The sequence below is a fragment of the Ambystoma mexicanum genome, chromosome 5p (assembly GCF_040938575.1).
Source record: "Ambystoma mexicanum isolate Mex_15411 chromosome 5p, UKY_AmexF1_1, whole genome shotgun sequence".
NCBI lineage: Eukaryota > Metazoa > Chordata > Amphibia > Caudata > Ambystomatidae > Ambystoma > Ambystoma mexicanum.
Window position 1 is genome coordinate 227,289,265 of NC_090930.1, and position 22,310 is coordinate 227,311,574.

General features: G+C 45.4%; 1 long non-coding RNA gene across 1 annotated transcript in view; it reads right to left on the reverse strand.

Annotated features, from left to right (window-relative positions):
* Window positions 1–22,310, reverse strand: part of LOC138480872 (uncharacterized) — a 138,225-nt gene that overhangs the window by 98,886 nt on the left and 17,029 nt on the right. The window contains exon 2 of the long non-coding RNA XR_011274152.1: window positions 4,072–4,129. This is a non-coding gene — a long non-coding RNA (uncharacterized lncRNA). The remainder of the gene's footprint in view (window positions 1–4,071; window positions 4,130–22,310) is intronic.

Below are 22,310 nucleotides of genomic sequence, written 5' to 3' on the forward strand. Positions count from 1 at the left end.
GGATATTGTTTTGCCAATGGTTGCTCCTAAGCAGAGGACATTGCATTGTTGGTGGGTGAATGTCTTCCTCCCATAAACTCTCCTCTCCCAGCACAAGTACGAGGCCTGGCAGTGGCTCACAGCCAAGCTTGGCCAACAGTCCAGCCAGCCTTCAGCATTCAGTGTTCTCGGGGTCCCAGGGTCTGTCCTGCAGGGGGACAGGCAAGCACAGGCGGGACAGGGTTCATCCAAACCCTGGCCCCAGGAAGAACCCACCGGGGCATGGGCCTGTTCCAATGCCCAGTTTGGAGCTCGAGACTCATCCCGTCAACAGCTGTGTCAGAGAAGATATTCAGGGTTTTACTTGCCAACCACTGCCATGTTCTCTAAAGGAGGGGAGGCCGGTGGACACCTCAACGAGGGGCATCAGGGCACCCAATGCCCATTAGGAGAGTGGGGAAAAATGAAGGGGCTGTTGGTCATCACCTTTCTGGCGCTGTCGATTTTCTCTTTGGATAAGAACGATGCAAATACCACTCTCGTCATCATCATTAGCAGCCGATAGGGGTTTGGGAATTTTCTGGCATGGTGAACGAAAAGAAGTCCCAATGGCTGTTTAACGTGTGCCTTATTCTGCTAATGTGCAGCTGACATGAGGAATGAAGGAAGGAAAAGGAAGGAAAAGGAAGGAATGAAGGAAGGTAAAGGGAAGGAAGGCATGAAGGAAAGGAAGGAAGGAAAAGGAAGGAAAATGAAAGAAGGAAGGAAGGGAAAGGGAAGGAAAGAAGGAAGGAAGGGAAAGGGAAGGAAGGGAGGGAAAGAAGGAAGGAAGGAAGAAAGGAAGGAAGGAAGAAAAGAAGGAAGAAAAGAAGGAAGGAAGGAAGGAAGGAAGGAAGGAAGGAAGGAAGGAAGGAAGGAAGGAAGGAAGGAAGGAAGGAAGGAAGGAAGGAAGGAAGGAAGGAAGGGAAGGAAGGAAGGAAGGAAGGAAAGAAGGAAGGAAGGAAGGAAGGAAGGAAGGAAGGAAGGAAGGAAGGAAGGAAGGAAGGAAGGAAGGAAGGAAGGAAGGAAGGAAGGAAAAGGAAGGATTGAAGGAAGGAAAAGGAAGGAAAAGTAAGGAGGGAACAGAAAAGAAGGAAGGAAAAGGAAAGGGAAGGAATGAAGGAATGCCTCTTTCGCCACCGTCACAGTACCCTCTTCCCTCAAAGAAGCTTGGGTTCGCCCACTACTAAAAAAACCTACACTAGACCCGGACTCACCCAACAACTCCAGACCCATCACAACAGTGCCATTCCTGCTGAAAATCCTCGATAAGGCCGCATACCTACAGATACAAGTTTACCTTGAATCTCCCAACATCCTAGGTAAGAGACAGTCTGGTTTCCGCCCACGCCATGGCACAGAGTCAGCACTACTCAACCTTAAGAACCAACTCCTAAAAAACATGGATAAAGGCAAATGCGCCATCCTCCTACTCCTTGACCTGTCAGCTGCGTTCGACTTAGTCGACCACAAAACACTAAGTACACATCTCACCAACACGGCCCACTTCTCATCCAATGCCACAGCTTGGATCTCATCCTTCCTGGAAGGCAGAGCTATGAGAGTTTACTCAGACCAAGCGTCAGCCACCCCCTCGCCAATCAACTGTGGAGTTCCACAAGGGTCCTTCACCTCCCCGACTCTCTACAACCTATTCACACTCCCACTATTCAACGACTTAGAAGAATTCGGCATAACGTTCACCAACTATGCCGACGACACTCAAATCCTTCTCCCACTAACTGGTGACTATGAGCAAGACCTGAAAACCCTACAAAACACTTATGCCATCATCCAGGCATGGATGGCAGCCAATGGCCTCTGTCTCAACGGAGACAAGACAGAGATCCTACTAGTAGGCCCTAAAGAAACCCTCAACAAGCTAGACAAGAAATACAGTACTTTCCTCATCGAGAACTCAGTAATCTCCGTATCCCCAGCTGTAAAAACTCTGGGGGTATACCTAGACTCCACCCTGTCCATGGACAGACATGTCAGCTACATCTCCTCCTCAGCTGCCCTTACAACCAAGATAATCAATGCAGTAAAGCCCCACCTGTCCACCACAAACCGCCTCAACATCGCCAGAGCGACTATAGGCGCGAAACTAGACTACTGCAACGTCCTCCTGCTAGGTACCTCGGCCAAAAACATTAACAGACTCCAGATTGCACAAAACAATGCCCTGAGAGCAGCCCTCAATATACCAAAGAGAGAACACATCTCCCTAGCAAGACAAAATGCCCATTGGCTCCCAGTTAAAGAGCGCATTCAATTCAAGACTCTCACAATCACACATAGATGCATAGCCCAAACCGCCCCTAGCTACCTCAATGAACGGATACAACCAGTCCAATCACTCAGACCCAAAAGGGACCTATATGCCAACCAACTTACAATCCCTAACTTCACCAGAGTCAAAGCTGGCGGCTCAAGCTTCGAAGTCCTAGCGCCAAAAGCTTGGAACTCCCTTCCGCCCAAGCTAAGAGCGGAAACATCCCACACAGCCTTCAGAAAAGCCTTGAAAACCACTCTATTTTAAGTGAAACCCAGTTTCCAATTGTACCGCATGCAATGTTGTCTGTAAATTACTACTGTATCATGGCTAAGGTTCCTATGTAACCCTGGAACCACAGCCATTCCTGTAACCAATTCAACATGCCAAGTAAACCTTCTTGTAACAGCGCCACGATGCCCCAGGGCAGCTGCTAAGCTTTAAAAATGCAAATAAATAAATAAAGGAAGGAAGGAAAGGGATGGAAGGAAAGGGAAGGAATGAAGGAAGAAAAGACAAGAAAGGAAGGAATCAAGGAATGAAGGAAAAGGAAGAAAAAATGAAGGAAAGGGAAGGAAGGAAAAGGAAGGAAGGGACACAAGGAAGGAAAAGGAAGGAAGGAAAAGGAAAGAAGGAAGGAAGGAAAAGGAAAGGGAAGGAATGAAGGAAGGAAGGAAAGGGATGGAAGGAAAGGGAAGGAATGAAAGAAGAAAGGACAAGGAAGGAAGGAATCAAGGAATGAAGGAAAAGGAAGGAAGGGGAAGGAAGGAAGGAAAAGGGAAGAAAAAGGAAGGAAGAAAAAATGAAGGAAAGGGAAGGAAGGAAAAGGAAGGAAAAGGGAAGAAGGAAGGGAAAAGGAAGGAAAGAAGGAAAAAGAAAGGGAAGGAATGATAGGGAAGGAATGAAGGAAGAAAGGAAAAGGAAGGAATGAAGAATGAAGGAAAGGGAAGGAATAAAGGAAGGAAAAGGAAGGAACGAATGGGAAGGATTGAAGGAAGGGAAAGGAAGGAAGGAAAAGGAAGGAAGAAAAAGGAAGGAAGGAAAATGAAAGAAGGAAGGAAGGAAAAGGAAAGTGAAGGAAGGAATGAAGGAAGGCAGGACAAGGAAGGAAGGAAAAGGAAGGAAGGAGAAGGAAGGTAAAGCAAGTAAGGAAGGAAGGGAGGGATGAATGGAGGGGGGGAAGAGAAGAAGGAAGGAAGGACCTAGTTTACCTGCTGAAGCTGTCTGAAGTTTGTTGCACGCATCACTGCGCAGGCTGCAGAGTTACACAAACTGGGGAACACTGGGGGGGGGGATAAATGCCATTGTATCCCCCACGTAAAGTTGTGGGGGGGATTTGTCCCCTCTGTCCCCCCCATGTCCTACGCCCATGTTTTTGAAGGCGTAGATTGTGTGTAATGATTGTAAACTAATGAAGAAGCATATTCTGTGTTGTCTGCCAGTTCCAGTGGATGTTGCGTGCTGTAACAATGATCCATTTTACATTTCATGGGTTGCTTCTGATATTCATTTCAAAATTCCGCCACCGTACATCAGCATCCCGATTATGAACATTGGGACAAGCATTCGCAATCTCAAGATGCTCCCAAGTGACAATGGTTTGATAAGTGACACCTCTGGTTAGTGGTGAGTCTTCCTGTTCTTCTTCTTCCTATGCATTCAATACATTTAAAAAATCATCATTATTTCTTCCACACTTATACAAATGTCAAACTCACAATTTAACAGAGAATAACACATCACATTGATCAAATGTTTAAAGTCTGAATCATATTTACCATGGTTTTCCTAGTGACTTGATGCAGTCAAGATTGATTTGCCGGGTTCACATTCCATCTGTACCAAAACATAAAACATACACAATAAAATGTAAAGAACCGTAAATTTTATTTGTGGTGCCTTTTCTCTGTGTCTTGGTTGACAGTCAAGTACACAAGAGTTTTAATCCATGTATATTACAATGTGTGAACAAAAATGTAATGTCTGTTTGTCATTTTATTAGACATTCTCAAATTTAAGTTCAATATACTATTAGTGATCATTTTTTCATATTATGATGTAGATTGGGAATATTCTTAATCTATATATTACAGTTGCGTACTCAGACATTTCCATAATTTGATGTGTATCCTTGCAATCTGGTGCATTCCGAGTCCATCCACAAGATGTATATTTTTAACTCACTTTTAGGAAAGTATAATATATTCGAAAATTGATTTACTATCAAGACAACTTCAGTCATCCCCTTGTGTATTCTAACATATTAAGAGGCATTAGCCCAGTGTATATTTTACAACACTCACCAGCCACTAGCCATGGCCTTTGGACTTAGGCAGTGGTACAGAATTTGGCTGTATCCACAGAATATTGTACAACACTAACCAGCCACTAGCCATGCACAGTGTCAACAGCCTGGGTCCTAGCAAAGGCCAAGGCCTAAATTGTGTATCCCACATTCCCTTCATCCACCCAACCTCTCCCCACCCTCTGCATCCCAACCACACTCCTTCCCTTTTTATCCTCTCCCACCTTACCTTATCTAACCCTGACTACCCACCTACTCACCCTACTTACATCTTTTGAACCTCCATCATACCCCCACCATCTCTGTCCCCATCCATACACCCAGCCCACACCCTCTCTACCCATACACAGCCTACACCCACCTGCTTCACCCCTACCCAACCACTCTACCACTACAAAATCGATTAATGTTTTTGCACCATTCACCCAATATCGTGTATGCTGCATATTTCTCAAAATACAACTTACAAGGACTACACACATTTATGTAAATATTTTGTTTAACACATTTTTAATAGTTGTGTCTACGTTACAAGTGATGCGATTGGGTGAACAGCATGCACTGCTAATCACAGCAATGACTGGAGTGCATAACCACAGCTACAATAAGTCAATCACTGCGTGCCACATGTAGTCATGGCTATCTGCAGGCCAATGGTTTGCTGTGTATTTTGGCAGATTGAAAAGCCGCCGCTACCCAACATCTCACCACGAAACTGCATCACAGAAATGATGAGTAATCATAGGGGAATAGCAGCGGGTGGGAGGGCGTGGAGGTACTCAGGATGTGTGGAACCTTGGTGATGTATGGGGCCTTTTGGTGAGGTCCTGGGAGAGCAGGAAATAATGTATCTTGCTGTTATTCCTGATAGCCATAGTTATGGCAAACAGCAAAAAAGAAATTCTCATTGTGTGTTTGCATATCCATGGGTATTCAGAATGACTCCAGATGTATGCAGCCTCATTAATGTATATCGCCAGCTGATTGGTTGTTGTTGTACACGAAGCTATGGGAAATAGTCACAGTTCTGAAGCCAATAACATCTGTGCAATAAGCATATTATTCTGTGGATGTTAGACCACACAATTTTCCATGTGTTTCTGATTCCATTCCCTCACCTCTACCCTGGTCTCCTTTGAACTTTGAAAGGTCAGTAATGTGTATTTTTGTGTATTTTTGAGCATGTCAAGAAATGTACGTGTAGCTGCAGGTATGAGCTTGTCATGGGTGGAATAGCTGCGGCTAGTAAGGATGTTTTTTTTTTTAATGAGTTTTCTATGTGTTCTGGGGTTTGGAATTGGTTAGTGTTACTTTTGGAATTGTGTAGTTGTCTGTGACAGGTTCCTTACTATAGTCCTTTTTTAGTGCTACTGATTTTGGAAAGTGTAATAGACACCATTTTGTAGAGTCACAATGACATTAACAACATTTCCATTTTATGAATAACCTTCTAATGTCCTGAGCAATTTCCCTTCCCGAGGATTCAAAGTCAATTCTGTTAATGTTCAACCAAAGAAAGTTCTTGATGTTTCAAAGTGAAAATAAACGTTTGTTAACCAAAGTTCCAATGATAGCAAATCTCTTCTCTTTGGTGAAATATGCACTTTCCACTTCCACCAAAGAGCACCAATGACACTACCAGCCACAATGCTTTGTCACCTCTTCACGATGATTTGCCAAAGTTCCAAAATTTAGTATCCGACTGGCCACCAGGGGGCGTGCGGATGAAGACCTCTCCTGCGTTAGCTCCCATCCTGAGGTCCCCAAAGGAGAAATGAGCCCCCGCTTTTGGACCCCCCCGGAGTTGAAATTTGTGGAGGAGGCGTGGGAAGGTCACCCCCACCTGTGGCAGAGAACCCGAGGAAAAACGGACCCGGCTTCCCTTAGATATCTATCATCAAAGTCTGAGCCGGCTTCGGCCTGCCCGGGCTTCAACGGAGTTGGCGGTTCGCCCGTGCTCCGTGGAACGTGATCCAGAAGCGGCCTTCCACACTTTCCCTTTGTAATTGGCACCTCGGTTCCAGAGAGAGACGTGGCCCGGTGGCCGATGGATGAGGCCCTGCCGCTCCCCTGAGAGACACTAGTAGAAGTAAGTGCCTCCCATTGACCCTCTTCCCGCTACTTGCACTCTTACGGCGGTCCCCTGGGTAGAGCGCGCGAAAATCACGAGCCCAGTTACGCGTGTGCCCCCCCCACTGTACAAACTTTGTGACAGTATACTCATCTCCTCCCGGATTTTCTAGTATCAGCGGTTCCACGTGTGGGCTGCGCGAAAGATCTGGAAGTCTGCCCTGGTCCCCCGGAAGTGTGCGGGGACTCTGATCTCCCCCTATGACAACCTCACGGCACCGCTTCCACTAAAAGTGACTTTCTCCGCACAAACTGCAAGCCACCATGAAGAGATGGTCGTGTAATAGCCCGGAGCTGCCCGGAGCTCCCCTGATACGGCCCAAAGCTGTTAGCTCGATTGGACTACCTCGACTAGGCCCCATTAAAAGACTGCCTTACACCACAGAGGGTAGGGCCCCCTGAGGCGGTTTCACCCGCTTTGAAAACCAGAACGGAGGCATCACAAAGAGAAGGGGCGTGTGCCTCCTCTGTGGCAATGAATATCTCTGTAGTCCGAGGCCTAGCGCAGAAGGTAACAAGCGGATGAACCTCCAACAGAAATTGGCCATCTACGCTTACGGTTCCCCGCCCGACCCGGCGATGACCCCAACATGGCGACCCCACCAACTCCTGCCACCGACACCGATACAGCTGCTACCAAAGGAGACATTGCAGGACTGCTTGCAGAAATAAGGAACATGGGGGCCAACATTGGGGGGAAAATTGACAAACTCACGCAGCGCCTCGACAGTATAGAGGACAGGGTCGAGGGAGTTGAGAACAACCAGGCCTCCATTGACGTTCTCGAAACACAGCTGAATCTCAGGATAACTGAGCTGGAACGGAGAGAGCAGGAGTGTAAACTCAAGATGGACGATTTGAAAAATCGGGAAAGGAGAAACAACCTGCGCTTTTTTGGGATCCCGGAGAAAGAGGGGGAAACAGAAGAGGATCTGAAATCAACCTTACATGACATTATCAAGCTCCTTGTCGCCGACGACAATATTGACGAACCCAAGACAGAGCGCATTCACAGAGCGGGTGGACCGCCTGAAGGCCCGCGGTCTGTCCTGGCGCGATTCCACCGTTATCAGGACAGGATAAGAGTGTTGGAAAAGGCGAGGAGCGGAGGCACCATCACTTTGTGTGGAGCTCAAATAACCATCTATCAGGACCTCTCCTCCCTGACCTTGGCCTTGAGAAAGATGTGCAAACCACTTACCACATGGCTCAAATCTTGCGACACGCGCTACAGATGGGGATATCCCTTCTCTCTTTCCTTTGAGCATGAGGGCACGAAAATTAGACTAAACTCTGAACAGGACATAAAGGCTTGCATAGCAGATCTACTAGGCTCGCACGACCAGGACGGTTCTCGTGACCAGCCCCCCAGGAAAGAAGGGGAATGGCAGACACAGAGCCCGAAAAGAAGGAAGGTGAAGGGCTCGAGAAAATATTGTAGGGGAAATGGCTCCCCGGAAGGGGACAGTTGACACTGGATAGAAATGGTATAATCCAATTGAATTGAATGCTAATATGATGGGCTATAGGGAGAATGTTGGGGGATTGTGTTTATCTCTCCCGCTTACAATGCACCAATACGCACACTCTGTGGCGGTTGTAGGGGGCTCATTAGTAACTCATTGATGTTTAATGTGTAAGGGGACAGTGAGGTAACGGTCTCCATTGGTGGTTCGGTTTCGGGCCAGTGCTTTCAACTGGGCCTAATCGGACGCCACCGAACTCAGGGAGGGAGGGGAGGAGGTGGGCGGGGAGGAGAGACAGGGATACGTGTCATACTAAAGTTACAATTTACAGTCATACGAGGGGAAGTGGTTGCATGGTCATTTAAATATCAAGGGGAACGATTGAAATGGTCAATGAGTTCATACGGCACACAGATAGCTTTTGCCATGACCGCTGATTCATGCTGCAGGGGTGCCATGAGGGTGGGAACGCTGAATGTTAAAGGTCTTAATTCACCCACAAAGAGATCACTTGTCCTTAGAGAATTCCGAAGGTCGAAAATGGATATACTTTTTTTGCAAGAGACCAAGTACATGAGAGGAGAGGAAAAAGTAATTCTGGGAAAACGATCCGGGTTGGAGTTCTGGGGTTCTGGGCCACTGAAAAAGGGAGGGGTAGGAATACTCATCAAAAAGGGGATAGACTTTAAGGCCTCGAAGGTCTGGTCATATGCGGAGGGTCGAGCCCTCCTGGTTGCAGGGAACATTGGGAAAGTGTCTATTACCATAGCCACGATTTACTCCCCCAATGTGGGGCAGCTCAGGTTCCTTTCCAAGACGATCCCCAAAATCATGCTATAGGCGACGGGGCATGTCGTCCTTGGTGGAGACTTCAACTTGTGGGCCGACCCTGAGGTAGATTGGCATCCTGGTAACCTTGAAACGCGAGACAAATTTGGTGGAGATCACGCCCAATTCAAAACACTGATGGAATTGTATGGCCTGGTTGACATGTGGCGATGTATGCTCCCTATGGGGAGGGAGTACACCTTTTACTCGGCACCGCACAACACGCTCACTCGCATTGATTACCTCTATTCCTCATGAGACCTATATGACACAGCCTCACATTCTGAGATCACGACGATCTCATGGTCGGACCACGATATGGTGATCGTTGATTTAGACTGGGGGTCCCTGCCCGTTAGATGCGGACGGTGGAGGTGTAATGAGTCCTTATGGAAGGATCCCGCATTCAAGCTAGAGATGGAGACTGAAATTAAGGAATTTTTTCATTTAAATGACACTGGGGAGGTTTCCAAACAGGGAGTCTGGGAAGCTGGTAAGGCAACGTGGAGGGGAATTCTCATGAGAGAGGGTGCCAACAAAAAAAGAGAGAGGTCCTTAATTGAAAACAAACTCCACAAGGAAATTACCCAACTGGAGAGAGGCGTGAGGGAGGGGGATGTTATTTTCCCCGAAAAAGTTGTGGAAGCCAAGAAAAAGAGGGAAATGTTGCGCCTTCTAGAGCATGAACAAGTAGCCCGCAAACTGCTCCTCTTGAAACAAAAATATTACGAGAAGGGGAGACAAAGCGGACGCGCTGTTGGCGGCCAGACTACGTGCCCAACAGGCGGAACGCAGGGTGCAGGAAATATGCGGCGGAGGATCCGGCTCGGAAGCGAATCGATCTTCTATCCCGGAAGTCTTTGCAGACTATTATGAAGCTCTGTACACTCCAGAGAAGGACCCGGATATATCTGGTATTCGATCCTATCTAGACGATATCGATGTGCCCACACTGACACGCACTGAATCAGAAACCATAGATGCCATATATCAGGGGAAGAGATCCTGGAAGCCATTAAGAGACTCACGTTAGGCAAACCCCCCGGAGAAGATCGGTATATGGCAGGTTTCTACAAAACATTCGCCCCACAACTCACGCCCTTTCTTGTTGATCTATTTAATCAAATTCTAGAAACAGGGAACCCCCCGGACTCGTTTGCCAAGGCACTCATAGCGGTCATTCCGAAAGAGGGACAAGACCCTAAAAAATGTGGATCGTACCGCCCCATTTCCTTGATTAATATAGACGCCAAAATATACTCTAGGGTCCTGGCGGCTAGGATTGAATCCTTTTTGCCCCGCCTTATTCACCCCGACCAAGTGGGCTTCATACTTGGCCGTCAGGGCGCAGACACAATGCATAAGACATTACACTTAGTGCATGCCTCTCACAGCCTAAACACTGCCCCTGCACTGTTTTCTATCGATGCAGAAAAAGCGTTCAACAGGGTAGAGTGGGACTTCCTACTGGAGGTTCTTCAGAAATTTGGATTGGGCCCAAACCTTCAGAAAGGAATTCAGGCAATTTACTCGTCACCTACAGCCTCAGTATTTGTGAATGGGGAATACTCGAGGTGGTTTCGACTGGCACGGGGCACCAGACAGGGATGCCCCCTGTCAGCCATTCTCTTTGCCCTATCGCTTGAACCGTTGGCACACAATATCAGAAGGGACGCTGGCATAGAATGGATCCACCTAGGACCCACAGAATAGAAGCTGGCCTTGTATGCCGACGACATACTCTTACACGTGGTCAACCCTGAGAGATCTGTCCCCCGAGCGATCTCCCTCTTAGAAAACTACGGTCGACTATCAGGGTTTAAGATCAATCACGCCAAATCCACGCTCTTCCCTCTGCAGGGGGATGCAGAAGCAAATATCACAAAATACTCCTCTCTGGGTCTGACGATCGAGCATAACACAATGCAGTACCTGGGGATACTTATCACAAAACGATTAGACTCCCTATACGAAGCGAATTTCCCTCAGCTTCTCATCAAACTTCGGGCGGATCTGGCCAGATGGGATAAACTGACGATCTCATTGCTTGGCAGGCTGAATGCCATAAAAATGACCTGCCTCCCGATGTTTCTCTATCCCTTTCAGATGTTCCCTATCAAAATACCCGAACAATAATTAACACAGGTTAAGAGGGAGATTCTGAAATTCCTGTGGCAAGGGAAAAAGGCCAGGATCGTCTATACCACGTTGACCCTGCCCAAAGATAAAGGTGGGGTGGGCCTCCCTGACATCAAAGTATATTATGCCGCAGCCCAGCTGTGAGTGTTTGTCCCTCACCTACGCAGCCACGAAGAGCCACAGTGGATAGCAATGGACAATCACTACTTAGACCCAGCGACACTGGGGGAATGGATATGGGCTCCGAGGAAGACAGTGCTAAAGAAAATGAGGGAACATCCACTCTTTGCCACTATATGGGATATATGGAGAAAGGGTCGAGGAATAAAGGGAATCACAACATGGCCATCCCCATTGAGTCACCTATGGTCCCCGGGTATCAACAACTACATCCCTAATGTTGACAGATTCCAGGCATGGTATGAGGCGGGCCTGGAGAGGGTGGGCCAGCTTCTCCGCAGTGACTCTTTTATTCCTCTCCCAGAACTGACCGAAGCGCTGAACATCGGAGTACTGTCCACTTTCCACTACTTATAAATCAAAGGGGTACTGACACAGGCAGCATGGACTGAAAAATTGAGTCGAGAGCTCACCCATTTCGAGAAAATGCTAGACTCCAAGACTGATAGGAAGGGCCTAATTTCCCTCATGTACAAACTCATTCTCGAAGGAGGTAGTGGGTCCACGCAGAAACTCAGAAGGCGTTGGGAGGCCGTTATGGGGACAGAAATAGAGGATGACGAGTGGGACAAAATGTGTATTATGGCTACACGTACCTCCATATCATGTCAATATAAGCTCCACTCCATCAAACTTTTGCACCGCTGGCAATATGACCCGTATGAATTATCTAAGATGTACCAATCCTCAGCCCCTACCTGTTGGCGCGACTGTGGGCAGGTAGCTGACTACTGGCACATGTGGTGGGGATGCCCCAAGATTAAGATTTTCTGGGATGAGGTCCTGGGGTGGATCAGACACATGGACGGGATACATAGAACTGCCGACCCACATCTGGTCCTGTTTAGCCTCGAGGGAATAGACGATGAATGGACGAGGGTCCGTGGCATAACCCCCCATCTGTTATTGGCAGCACAAGCTCTAATTGCGACTAAATGGAAATCGTCCACAACCCCAACTAAGAAGGAGTGGGTTAACGTGGTACTGAATATATGCACCATGGAGAAAATCACTGCATCCCTACATGGCAGGGCGACACAATGTGAGCTCATATGGTCGGAATTCTTAAATACACACACATCTAACAAACACACACCACTGGACTATGAGGTGCCCCCACCTTGAGGGAGACGTACTTGACTCCCTGTTTCCCGTGTTTGGTCTCCCTTCACCTGGCTCAGGCCTTTCTCCGCTTCATTGCCAGGGACGCCACTCACGGGATCAAATATGTCCCCCCAATGGCGACCCCTTGAATGCATCTTACTACATAAATCTCAGCCCCTGAAGATACGCGCTTTACCATGACACCTCAACCTTTACGCGACACGACTCTCATTCCCGGGGGGGGGTGTGGGGGGAGGGGGAGTAATGTTTAAATATGTGAGGAATGAGAAAGGTTCTGCTTAATGTCTGGGCATTATTAGTAGTAAGCACAATTTACTGATGTTGACATGAGATGTGAAAAAGCGTGTTACTAATATGTTTTTCTTGTGCTTACATATGCAACCTTTTTCTGTTCATATGTATTGCGAGAATTGTTAATGTTAAAAACCCAATAAAAACTAATTTAAAAAAAAAAAATAGTATCCACAACTTTCAGTGATACAGTTCTTGATTAACAGTTAGTATTTCCTTACTGAAAGTTTTAGAATTCACAATGGTATATTTGTCAGGATGACTCCTCAGTGCTGCTTCTTCCACTTCAACAACTTAACTTCTACGTGATTCCCCAAGAGAACAGTGACCTTTGTCTCACAGTGCTCCACCTTGTTCACACTACTACAGTGTTGCATTTACTGACAACCAGATATACCACCATAACTTCAGAGTTTTAGGCTACTACCATGGCGTCAGATATACTTTAAAGTACTTCAGCACCATCAAGTAGGCAAGGCGCCCTTCCTCTGAATAGCTCTCTTCAAAACAGGCATACTATTTGCCTCTCTTGTCTGTCTGCCACAATAACAACCTGGGTTTGCCTTTAAAACTCAATTCTCTCTGTCTTCCACAGTCTCTGGCACTACAGGTTGTGTCCACAACAAAGTAGTCCTTACAAGCAGCCAGTTTCCCTTCCCTAACTTTACCTGCACCTTTCTAGATACATACATCCAGTTGCGCCAGTGGAAGCTGCCACCTATGAAGTGTCTTAATAGAGATATAAACCTGTTTTGTCGACTATGCATCGTTCACCTACAATTCATACATCACCTCAATCCCTAAGTCATGCTCCCACTGGGAGCCTAGCACTCGGTTCTGCTAATGGAGCCACCCCCCTCAGGGTGTGATATAACCCAGAAATCCTTCTCCTCTCAGGAGCCCCCTCCACCAAGATTTTCACGAATGAGGTGACCTCTCTTGTCTGGTTTATGCCCCATTCCGCATCCATCAGGACACTGGCGTAACAGGAGCCCCTGCAGCCCCTGTGGTGCAGAGGGCCCCACAAACACATGTTCTGGGAGGGGGCCCCACTTAGAGTAAAACAAAAAGATTTTTTTTTTACATTTTCTTTTTTTGAATTCCCTCTGGAAATAATTTCTTTATGAAGGCAGAGTGAATACAAAAAGAAACTTTCTTTTGAAGTAACCACACACGAATAGATATGCCAGACACAAGGTTCTGTTCCCAAAATCTAGGGTTCATTGCAATACAAAATAGTCCCAGTTGGTCAAGTTGTCCCACACCCCGCGACGTGTGTCTTACAGACCTCGGGGGATGCAAGAGAGCGTGAAACGTACATCAGTTACATATATACAAACAGTAATGACACATTTGATGCCGCCCCCAATTCATTTCCCTTTGAACTAGAGGCGATGATTGACCATCGTGACAAATATTAAACCTTAGACCACCATATTTAGTAACAGTTTGCAATCTCCAGTTTTACAGACACCATTCTTTGTTTGCGAGAAGACAGCGTTTCTGTTTTTCATGGGCAAGCTGCGCGTAGGAGACTGGAACATACCAGGCCTCACAATCTCTAAGTTTCGATTCTCGCTCTTGAGGTCAGCCCGCTCTCCGGGGTCTCACTGGGCTCAGAAAGGGGGGCCGTAAAGAAGATCATAATTCAACTCTTTAAATGCTAGTTTTGCACATTGCTATTCTTTCAGGAGACTCTCTGGCATTCGTGTACTGATTAAATGCCTTGCTACCTGTCTTCAAGGATATGCGAGGGAGGGAATTGGGCATTTCTGTATGGCTCTCCAGTGTAATGTTTCAACATGTTTCTTAGCCTTGGACCATTTAAGCCAAATAATATCTACAGCAATGCAGTTTTACATGAGGCAAAGTGGCAACATTAGAGAGAACAGATAGAGAAAACAAAATGGCGATTCTGGTCATCTTAAAATGGCTTCACTCTAGTTAAACTAATAGCTACATAATAACTAATGACTAATGAATATACATTCTTACACTGTAAATGAGGCGGTTGATCTTCGTCCAACCAATTATCATTCATTTCCGAACCCTCAAGGGGTGTTTGGTTTTATTGGACTGACAAACCCTCCTCTTGGCCGTAAGCCAAACGTCTCATCCATACATTGCATCCTCCTCCGACCAAGTATTTGGATTAGATTCGGAATCTGATTCTAATTCAGACTCATGTACACTTGTTGTCTCCTCGTTATTATTATCAATATCAATTGCCATTAATTCTTTAATGGTTTCAGATTCGTTACTATGGCGAGTGCTTGGTTTAGTAATGTTTTTTAGTTTCTTCATTTGTACACACTCTTCGCTAATTTCAGTACATATTATGGGGAGACAATGTATGCAACAACAACATGTCACGAATATTCCTAGGATTGCAAATAGTTTCCATCCCCAGGATCGCAACACTTCCCAGAACCAGGAGCTTATGTTCAATTGCCAACCGCCTTCAGGTGGATGAAGATCAGAACTTAACACATGCAATTTTCTTATCGCCTCAAAAATTGTGGGGGAGTAGTCACTTACAAATACGCAACACGCTGATTTTGCAAACACTGCCGCGATCAACTAAGATTATATCAAGGGCCATTCTATTTTTTAGTGACATTAATCTAATTCCTTTTTCTTCAAGAGTCATATTATATAATATATCAGTAGTTCCATTTATTGTTTCTTCTAATATACTAGACAGTCGTCTTATGTTATAAGAGCTTATCGCCTGGCCCCAAAATGGTATGAATGATTTTGCTATGTCCTCTACAATCAACCATCTTCAATATTACGATGAGGTCGTGACCTAGTCAATTTGGTTATGTCTGATGTTTTTAAAAGAAACACCCCAGGAAACAGAAATCCCAAATAACACGTACCTCCCCAGTTCCTAGATAACCAAGGATATGCTTTTTCTCCACATATGAAATACACAGGATCTCCCACACATATTGGTTCCACTTCTTTATCAAGGAATGCTATATTCCTGCATCTGGTAAATGTTCCTACCTGGAAAGAACCCTTTATCTTGAAACAGAATGGGACAGAATTAGGGTTATAATTCACTGTATATGAAGGGGGTTCTGCATCCTTATTACCATTTCATGTGGAACGTGATCACAGAAGTTTTATAAGGTACAGACAATCTATCCTGTGGAATTATTGCTGGTGTAATTAATCGTCTTTTTTGAAACACAGAGCAACCCACCGGTTTCATAATCACTTCCTCGAATTCATTCATATTTGTTTTATCTAGTTGACCAGTTTCACTTTCGTTCCATTTCCCATAATATAGGGCACTCAGAGAAGCATAACATGCAGAAGTTAAGGGCAGGGGCTGTACATACCATCCTATTCTCTGATCACCATGCTGTGGCAGGTGAGCACAAACCCAACAATTATATTTTCTTAGGATTGAGTGTGTCATATTCATTATTAACAGCAATGTGTTGTTCCCATATCCTTCCCTATGTTTCTCTTTCATTGGGGACAAGGTATAGGAATTCACATGAACTGGGCTTTCCGTTGTGGAAATGTTCATCATAGGCAAAAATATTTCAAGAGGGTGCATTTCCACTAGGTACCATAACACTGTTATGGTCAACACTGCGGCTAATATACTCATTATGCACATTACTATGGTTAGACCCAACATACAATTCTTTCGACCATGTCCTTTTTTCACCTTATTATGTACTGCATTTAACTCGCTATCAGCATTGGTGCAAGAGGGGGCATTTGCTGGTTCTGCCATTTCTTCTCTCGTCCTTCTTCTTCTGCTGTGCTCGTCGTGAATATCTCTTGTTCATGTGCTTCCCAGGATGTTGAAAAAGTTCAATCAATGTCTACAATCTTTTATGCCAGTTTTCTGTCTGCCTGGATTGCTTTTTCACTTGGCAAGGCCTCCGTGCATTTTGCACATTGCTCTAGAATTTCAGAGCAGCTTCCTTTGTACCACGTGCGCCCCACTTGTTCACTCGGGTTCCTGACACATGGATTTAGCACTGAGGAGTTGCGTTTCGTGAGCTGTCTAATTTGCACAACACTTACGCCGCCCACCTCTATGCCTCCGGTTCCCACTTCATAGCTTCCTTTGTACCACGTGCACCCTGCTTGTACACTCGAGTTCCTGACACATGGATTTAGCACTGAGGAGTTGCGTTTTGTGAGCTGTCTAATTTGCACAACCCTTAACCCACCCTCCTCTAGGCATCCGGTTCCCACTTCATCCGAAAATAGGAAACAGAGGCAAGAAATTCACCAAGAGATGAAAAATGTGATCACTCCTTCTTTCTGCTCCACAGGTTGTACCGATTTGCTCCTGGTACCGTGTGATCAACAAATAGTGCGGGTGCAATTCCGGTCTCGATCTTGGTGTCAGCCTGGGGCACAATGGCAGATGATGATGGGTGTCCAGGCGACAATGCAGGCTGTGGCGCAACAGAAGATGGTGGGCGCCACACAGGTATGCGCTTGATGTTGGCCAGCAGAGATGCAGAATCTGCTGGACAACGTTGAGGCACTCTTTGCTCTTCCGTTTTTTTTGGCAATCTCATCAGGCTTTGTTTCAGGATCAGGCAGTTTCTGTGGCAAGGGACTAGCGATGGCATTTTTCATTTCTGGAACCGCTGCTATCTCTTTCTGGTCTTTGTGCCGATCAGTTGACGTGTCGAATGGTGATGGGACTTTCTTGGCGTGCGTGGCATGAATCCACACCTTGCGTCCATCCACGCGTAATGCTGTCTGCGTGGTTAAAAGTACCTGATAGGGCCCACGCCACCTGGGTGCCAGCGATGTTTTCCGCTCATAATTTCTGATGAGCACCCAGGCTCCGGGCTCTAATGCATGTCCTGGGCCAGTGTACCGCACCGGTAATGCTTCCTGCACCTGCTGATGAATCAAATGCCGTTTTTTTACTAACAAATTACAATAAATGCTGAGTACAGGGTATTCTACCTCTCTCATTCTTTTAGGCTGAGGTGTGCACCACACATTCGCCTGTCTCCCCATTATAATCTCATAGGGGGAGAGCCCAGTTCTGGCCTGCACTGACGTTCGCATACACAGTAACGCTATTGGTAATGCATCTACCAGCTTAATTTGCTACCTGCACAGATCTTACTGATTTTGGATTTAAAAATTCCGTTCTGGCGTTCTATAAGACCGGCCAAACTCGGATGTCTCGAACACTGGAATCGCTTATCGATCTGCAGTCCTGCACAAATCTGCATTATCACTGCACCTACAAAGTGCGGACGATTGTCTGACCATATGACACGGGGCAGACCAAAGCGAGAGAAATATTCTTTTAGCATTACCTTTGCCATGCTCATGGCTGTGCAATCTTTCAAGGGATATTCTTCTACCCATTTGCTGAATGCACATATGATCACCAGAACGTATTTCAGATTTTGGCATCCCTCCATCTCTATGAAGTCAAAGTGAATCACTTCGAATGGCATAGATGGAGGTCCAAAACGTCCTGTTGGAGTCACTTTCCTTTTCCCACATTATGCTGTAGGCACATGATGCAGTTTTGCACCTCTCAGCATTCTTTTTTATGAGTGGATTTTCCCAGACTGTGGCTAAATGTTGGACTATTTTCTTCGCACAGATGTGTGTGGGACTTTGAGCCATTGTAACCATTGCGTTACATACGCATTTGGCAACATCCAATTCCCATTTTTTTTGTCCACCCAACAACCCTCCAAATCCAGTTCTGCAGAGCCCTTGGCCCATCCCTGTATTTCGTCAGCGGCAGCTTCCGCCTGCATTCTTTAACAGTCACAATTCCATTTTCTATCATGCAGGGCACTTCCTCCGATTGTACGGTCAACATTTTGTACTCAAATCAGTAGCAGTCTGTTTCGCAATCTTGTCTGCAAATGCGTTTCCTTCTCCCACTTTACATGTCACCTTTTTATGCACCTCACATTTCACTATTGCCAGGTGCTTTGGACACGTAAGTGCAGACAGTAATCGCACAATCAGAGGGCCATGTTGAATTCTAGCCCCATGGGACGTTAAGAAACCTCTCTCAGCACTTAATCGGCCAAAATTATGAACTATGCCAAAGGCGTACTGGCTATCAGTATAGATATTTACACTCAAGTTCTCCGAAATTTCACAAGCTCTTGTTAAAGCAATTATCTCTGCTGCTTGGGCGGAGTTATAAGGAATTCTTTTACTCTCCACAACACTTTTTAATGTCGTAACAGCATATCGGGCAGTTGATGTGCCGTCAGGTAGTTTAAAACAGGAGCCGTCACAAAACAGTTCCCCATCTGGTTCTTTTAGTGGCATGTCACTCAAATCAATTCTCCCTTTTGTTTCTTCCTCAGTAACCATTAGGTAATCATGGGGAAGCAATTCAGTCCCACCACTGTTTTCCCCAGGCATTGACATTAATTCTGCTGGATTCAAAGAGCTACACCTCATAATTTGGATGTTGGGCGCGAACAATACAATTTCACATCTAGTTAATCTAGCAGAAGTGAGGTGTTGCATCTGTGTTCTATTGAGTAGAACATCTTTGGCATGTGGCACCATCAAAATTAAGGTGTGCCCCAAAACCATCCATTCTGTTTGTTTCACTGACGCAGCAGCCGCTGCAACAGCTCGCAAACATCGTGGTAGTGCGCGTGCTACATGGTCCAGCGCAGAAGAAAAATAGCCTATTTCTTCCACCTTGTTCCTGTGTTAAGACAGACAACGCGCATCCTTCGTTCTCATGCACAAATAGCCTAAAAACCTTTTCATAATTCGGTGTGCCCAAAACTGGAGCAGAACTCAAAATGTTTTTTAGAGAATCAAATGCTTTCTGACATTCTTCATTCCACTGCAAAGGCATCACGGCATCCTTTTTTGTTAATTCCACCATTGGTTTCACAATTAAAGCGAAGTTCATAACCCATTGATGGCAATAAGAAGCCATCCCTATTATCGCTCTCACAACTTTCTGTGTTGTTGAATAGGCATACCAGAAATACTCTTTATTCTCTCTAGCCTTAAAAACGCCCAGACTTTCAAGGGGCACATCAAAATAATTGAACAGCCTGGCTGTGCTGTTTTCTGCTTCTTGCCAATAACTCTTGCCAGAACCCAGAGATCCAAACCAGTAGAGCAGAGCTGAAACCAGATAGCTGGAAACTCCAGAACCAACCCATCAGATCCAGTCCAGAGTGTTGTGCAGAGACCATAGTGCCGTGCTGAGTGCAAAACCAGGTGCCTGAATCCTGTCTGGTGGGCAAGCAGAATTCCAATCCAAAACCTTTGACCAGATCTTGACGGGCCTATTCCAAAACCATAGTTGTGAATATTTAGCATAGAATTGTCCATAGCCAATCTCTTATCCTTAAGTAATCCTATCCAACCCATTACAGCATATCCAGAACTGAATTGTAGAATCTCTTTTGTCTGTTCTGAATCTTTCCCTCATCCATATAGTCCTTTGTTAATTGTAGTAATAAATTCATCTTTGCGCTAATATATTACTGAAGAAAGACAAGTGTCTCGGCAGGCAAAAGTCAGAGCAGAGGTGACCTGTTCTGGTGGCTGTACCGTTGGGTATCTTGCATCTTCACAGCCTCCTTAGTGCCAATATAATTATTGTTTGTAATATTCAAAAGTGCATATTTCATTTGAAAACCTTGAATCTTTCTAAAAAAAAAATCGACCTCTACTAAAACCTTCATAACTTCTGAACCGTACATGCTAGAAATGAAATGTAAGTGTCAAATTGAAGCTAACATCCTCGGCTTTCAAATGAATCTAAAATCGCATTCCAACTCCTAGTTTTTCTGTAATCACGTTTCTCGCGCGCTGAAAAAATTTGCTGCAAATCTGCATTTGGCTCAATTTCAACACATGTAAAATAGCTATTTCTTGCATTCAACCCCTGAATTCAGTTTCCTATCTGCTAGTTATCCAACCATCATTGCTAGTATCTACCTGAAGATATCCAAAGTGGCTCCCACTAGTTTTGAATCCAATTTAGAGAATTACATCTATTTTTAGCATTTTTACCTTTCATTCCAAATTACATTCAAAAGCAATTGACCTGTTTTGAAATCATTCCTGTTTCTCTCTAAGTTTGCTGGGGGAATTGGGATTGAAACAGCATTTGTAGAGTGTTTATTCCTGAAACCTGTTTTCTCTCCTTCCATCTCTATATTGCATATTAGGGAGGATTTAGTAGTATCAGGGAAAAAGAGTGATTACATTGCATTTGATTGAACACACACAAGTATTATTTCTGTGCTGCATTAATTTCCTTTCATTGCCTTTCATTGTACCCACAGAATGTTTATTCAATGCTACATTATTCTTCTCATCCATACTCCTACTGATTAAAGAGATTGTTGATTGTAATATCACCCTACGGTGATCATTGTATAAATATTAATAGTGTGATATCTAGATCTTGTTCAAATCCATCAAATAAATCGAATAAATCTTTTAACTTTGCAAAACAACCTACTTCTTGGTTCAGTGATACCGGGGAGGGGGGGGGGGGGATTCAAAGGGTGGGGTGTGATATAAGGGTACATCATTCATAAATAAATAACTTTAGACATACAAATATATAATTAAGGGTTCCAGCTGGGCATCTTACGCTAGGCATTGACTTAGGTGGAGTGCTGGGTTGAAATCACTTACACCATCTGTCAGAGCTGGGAGGTCCACTCCTGCAAGGTACCTCATCAAGTCTTCCGTCCCCACCAGCTGCTCCCGGGCATACAGCCGCCTATAGAATGCTGCAAAGGTGGCTGCAAAGTCCCCAGGGCATTTAAGGAACCCCCAAGATCCCCCCACAAATCACACCATTCGGAAGTGTCCAGCCCTTCTGTGAGCAGGCGCTCATCCCCAAACTGTGGCCTCTGCCTGAGTCCCTTCCCCGTTTCTGCCATCCAATCAAAGGCCAGATCCTGTATCAAGTTTAAGTCGCCTCCCCAGGAAACAGACCCCCTCTGCACAGCTCATCACAGTTCACAACACTTCCTTCACAAAGTCCCATATCCAATAATTGGGTGGTGTGAAGGCATCAGAAACACAGACAACTGAGGAAGGTTTGGGCTACAAACTTTTATTAAAATCACAATAAGGTTGGGATAATGCCTAAATTGACCTATGCTATGGTGGAATATCCCTGTCTGACTGAAAGAAATGATAGTCTGTGTCAGAAAATCCAAAGTAAATGTCTGCCTGTGTCCAAAACCTATATGTGCCCTCACATTTATTTGTTCAAAATGTGTAGGGATGTCAGCATCAAATGAAAAGTGTGCAATGAGGATTGGCAGAGTAAGTCACGGTATCCACAGCGCTTATACTAGAATTTGAAATGAACACCAGGCAGCAGGTGTCCTGTGAGATATGGGTACACTGCCAATTTACTAACACAGAAGGATTACACAGAACAGAAAGTTCACAGGCCCACTGCACCAAGAAGTGCAAAAATTGAAAATGCGCTCTTGTGTTTATTCTAGGAGATCGAGACAGCCTGACACGTGTTTTGAGCTAAAACATAGCTCTGCATCTGAGGCTGTTAAGT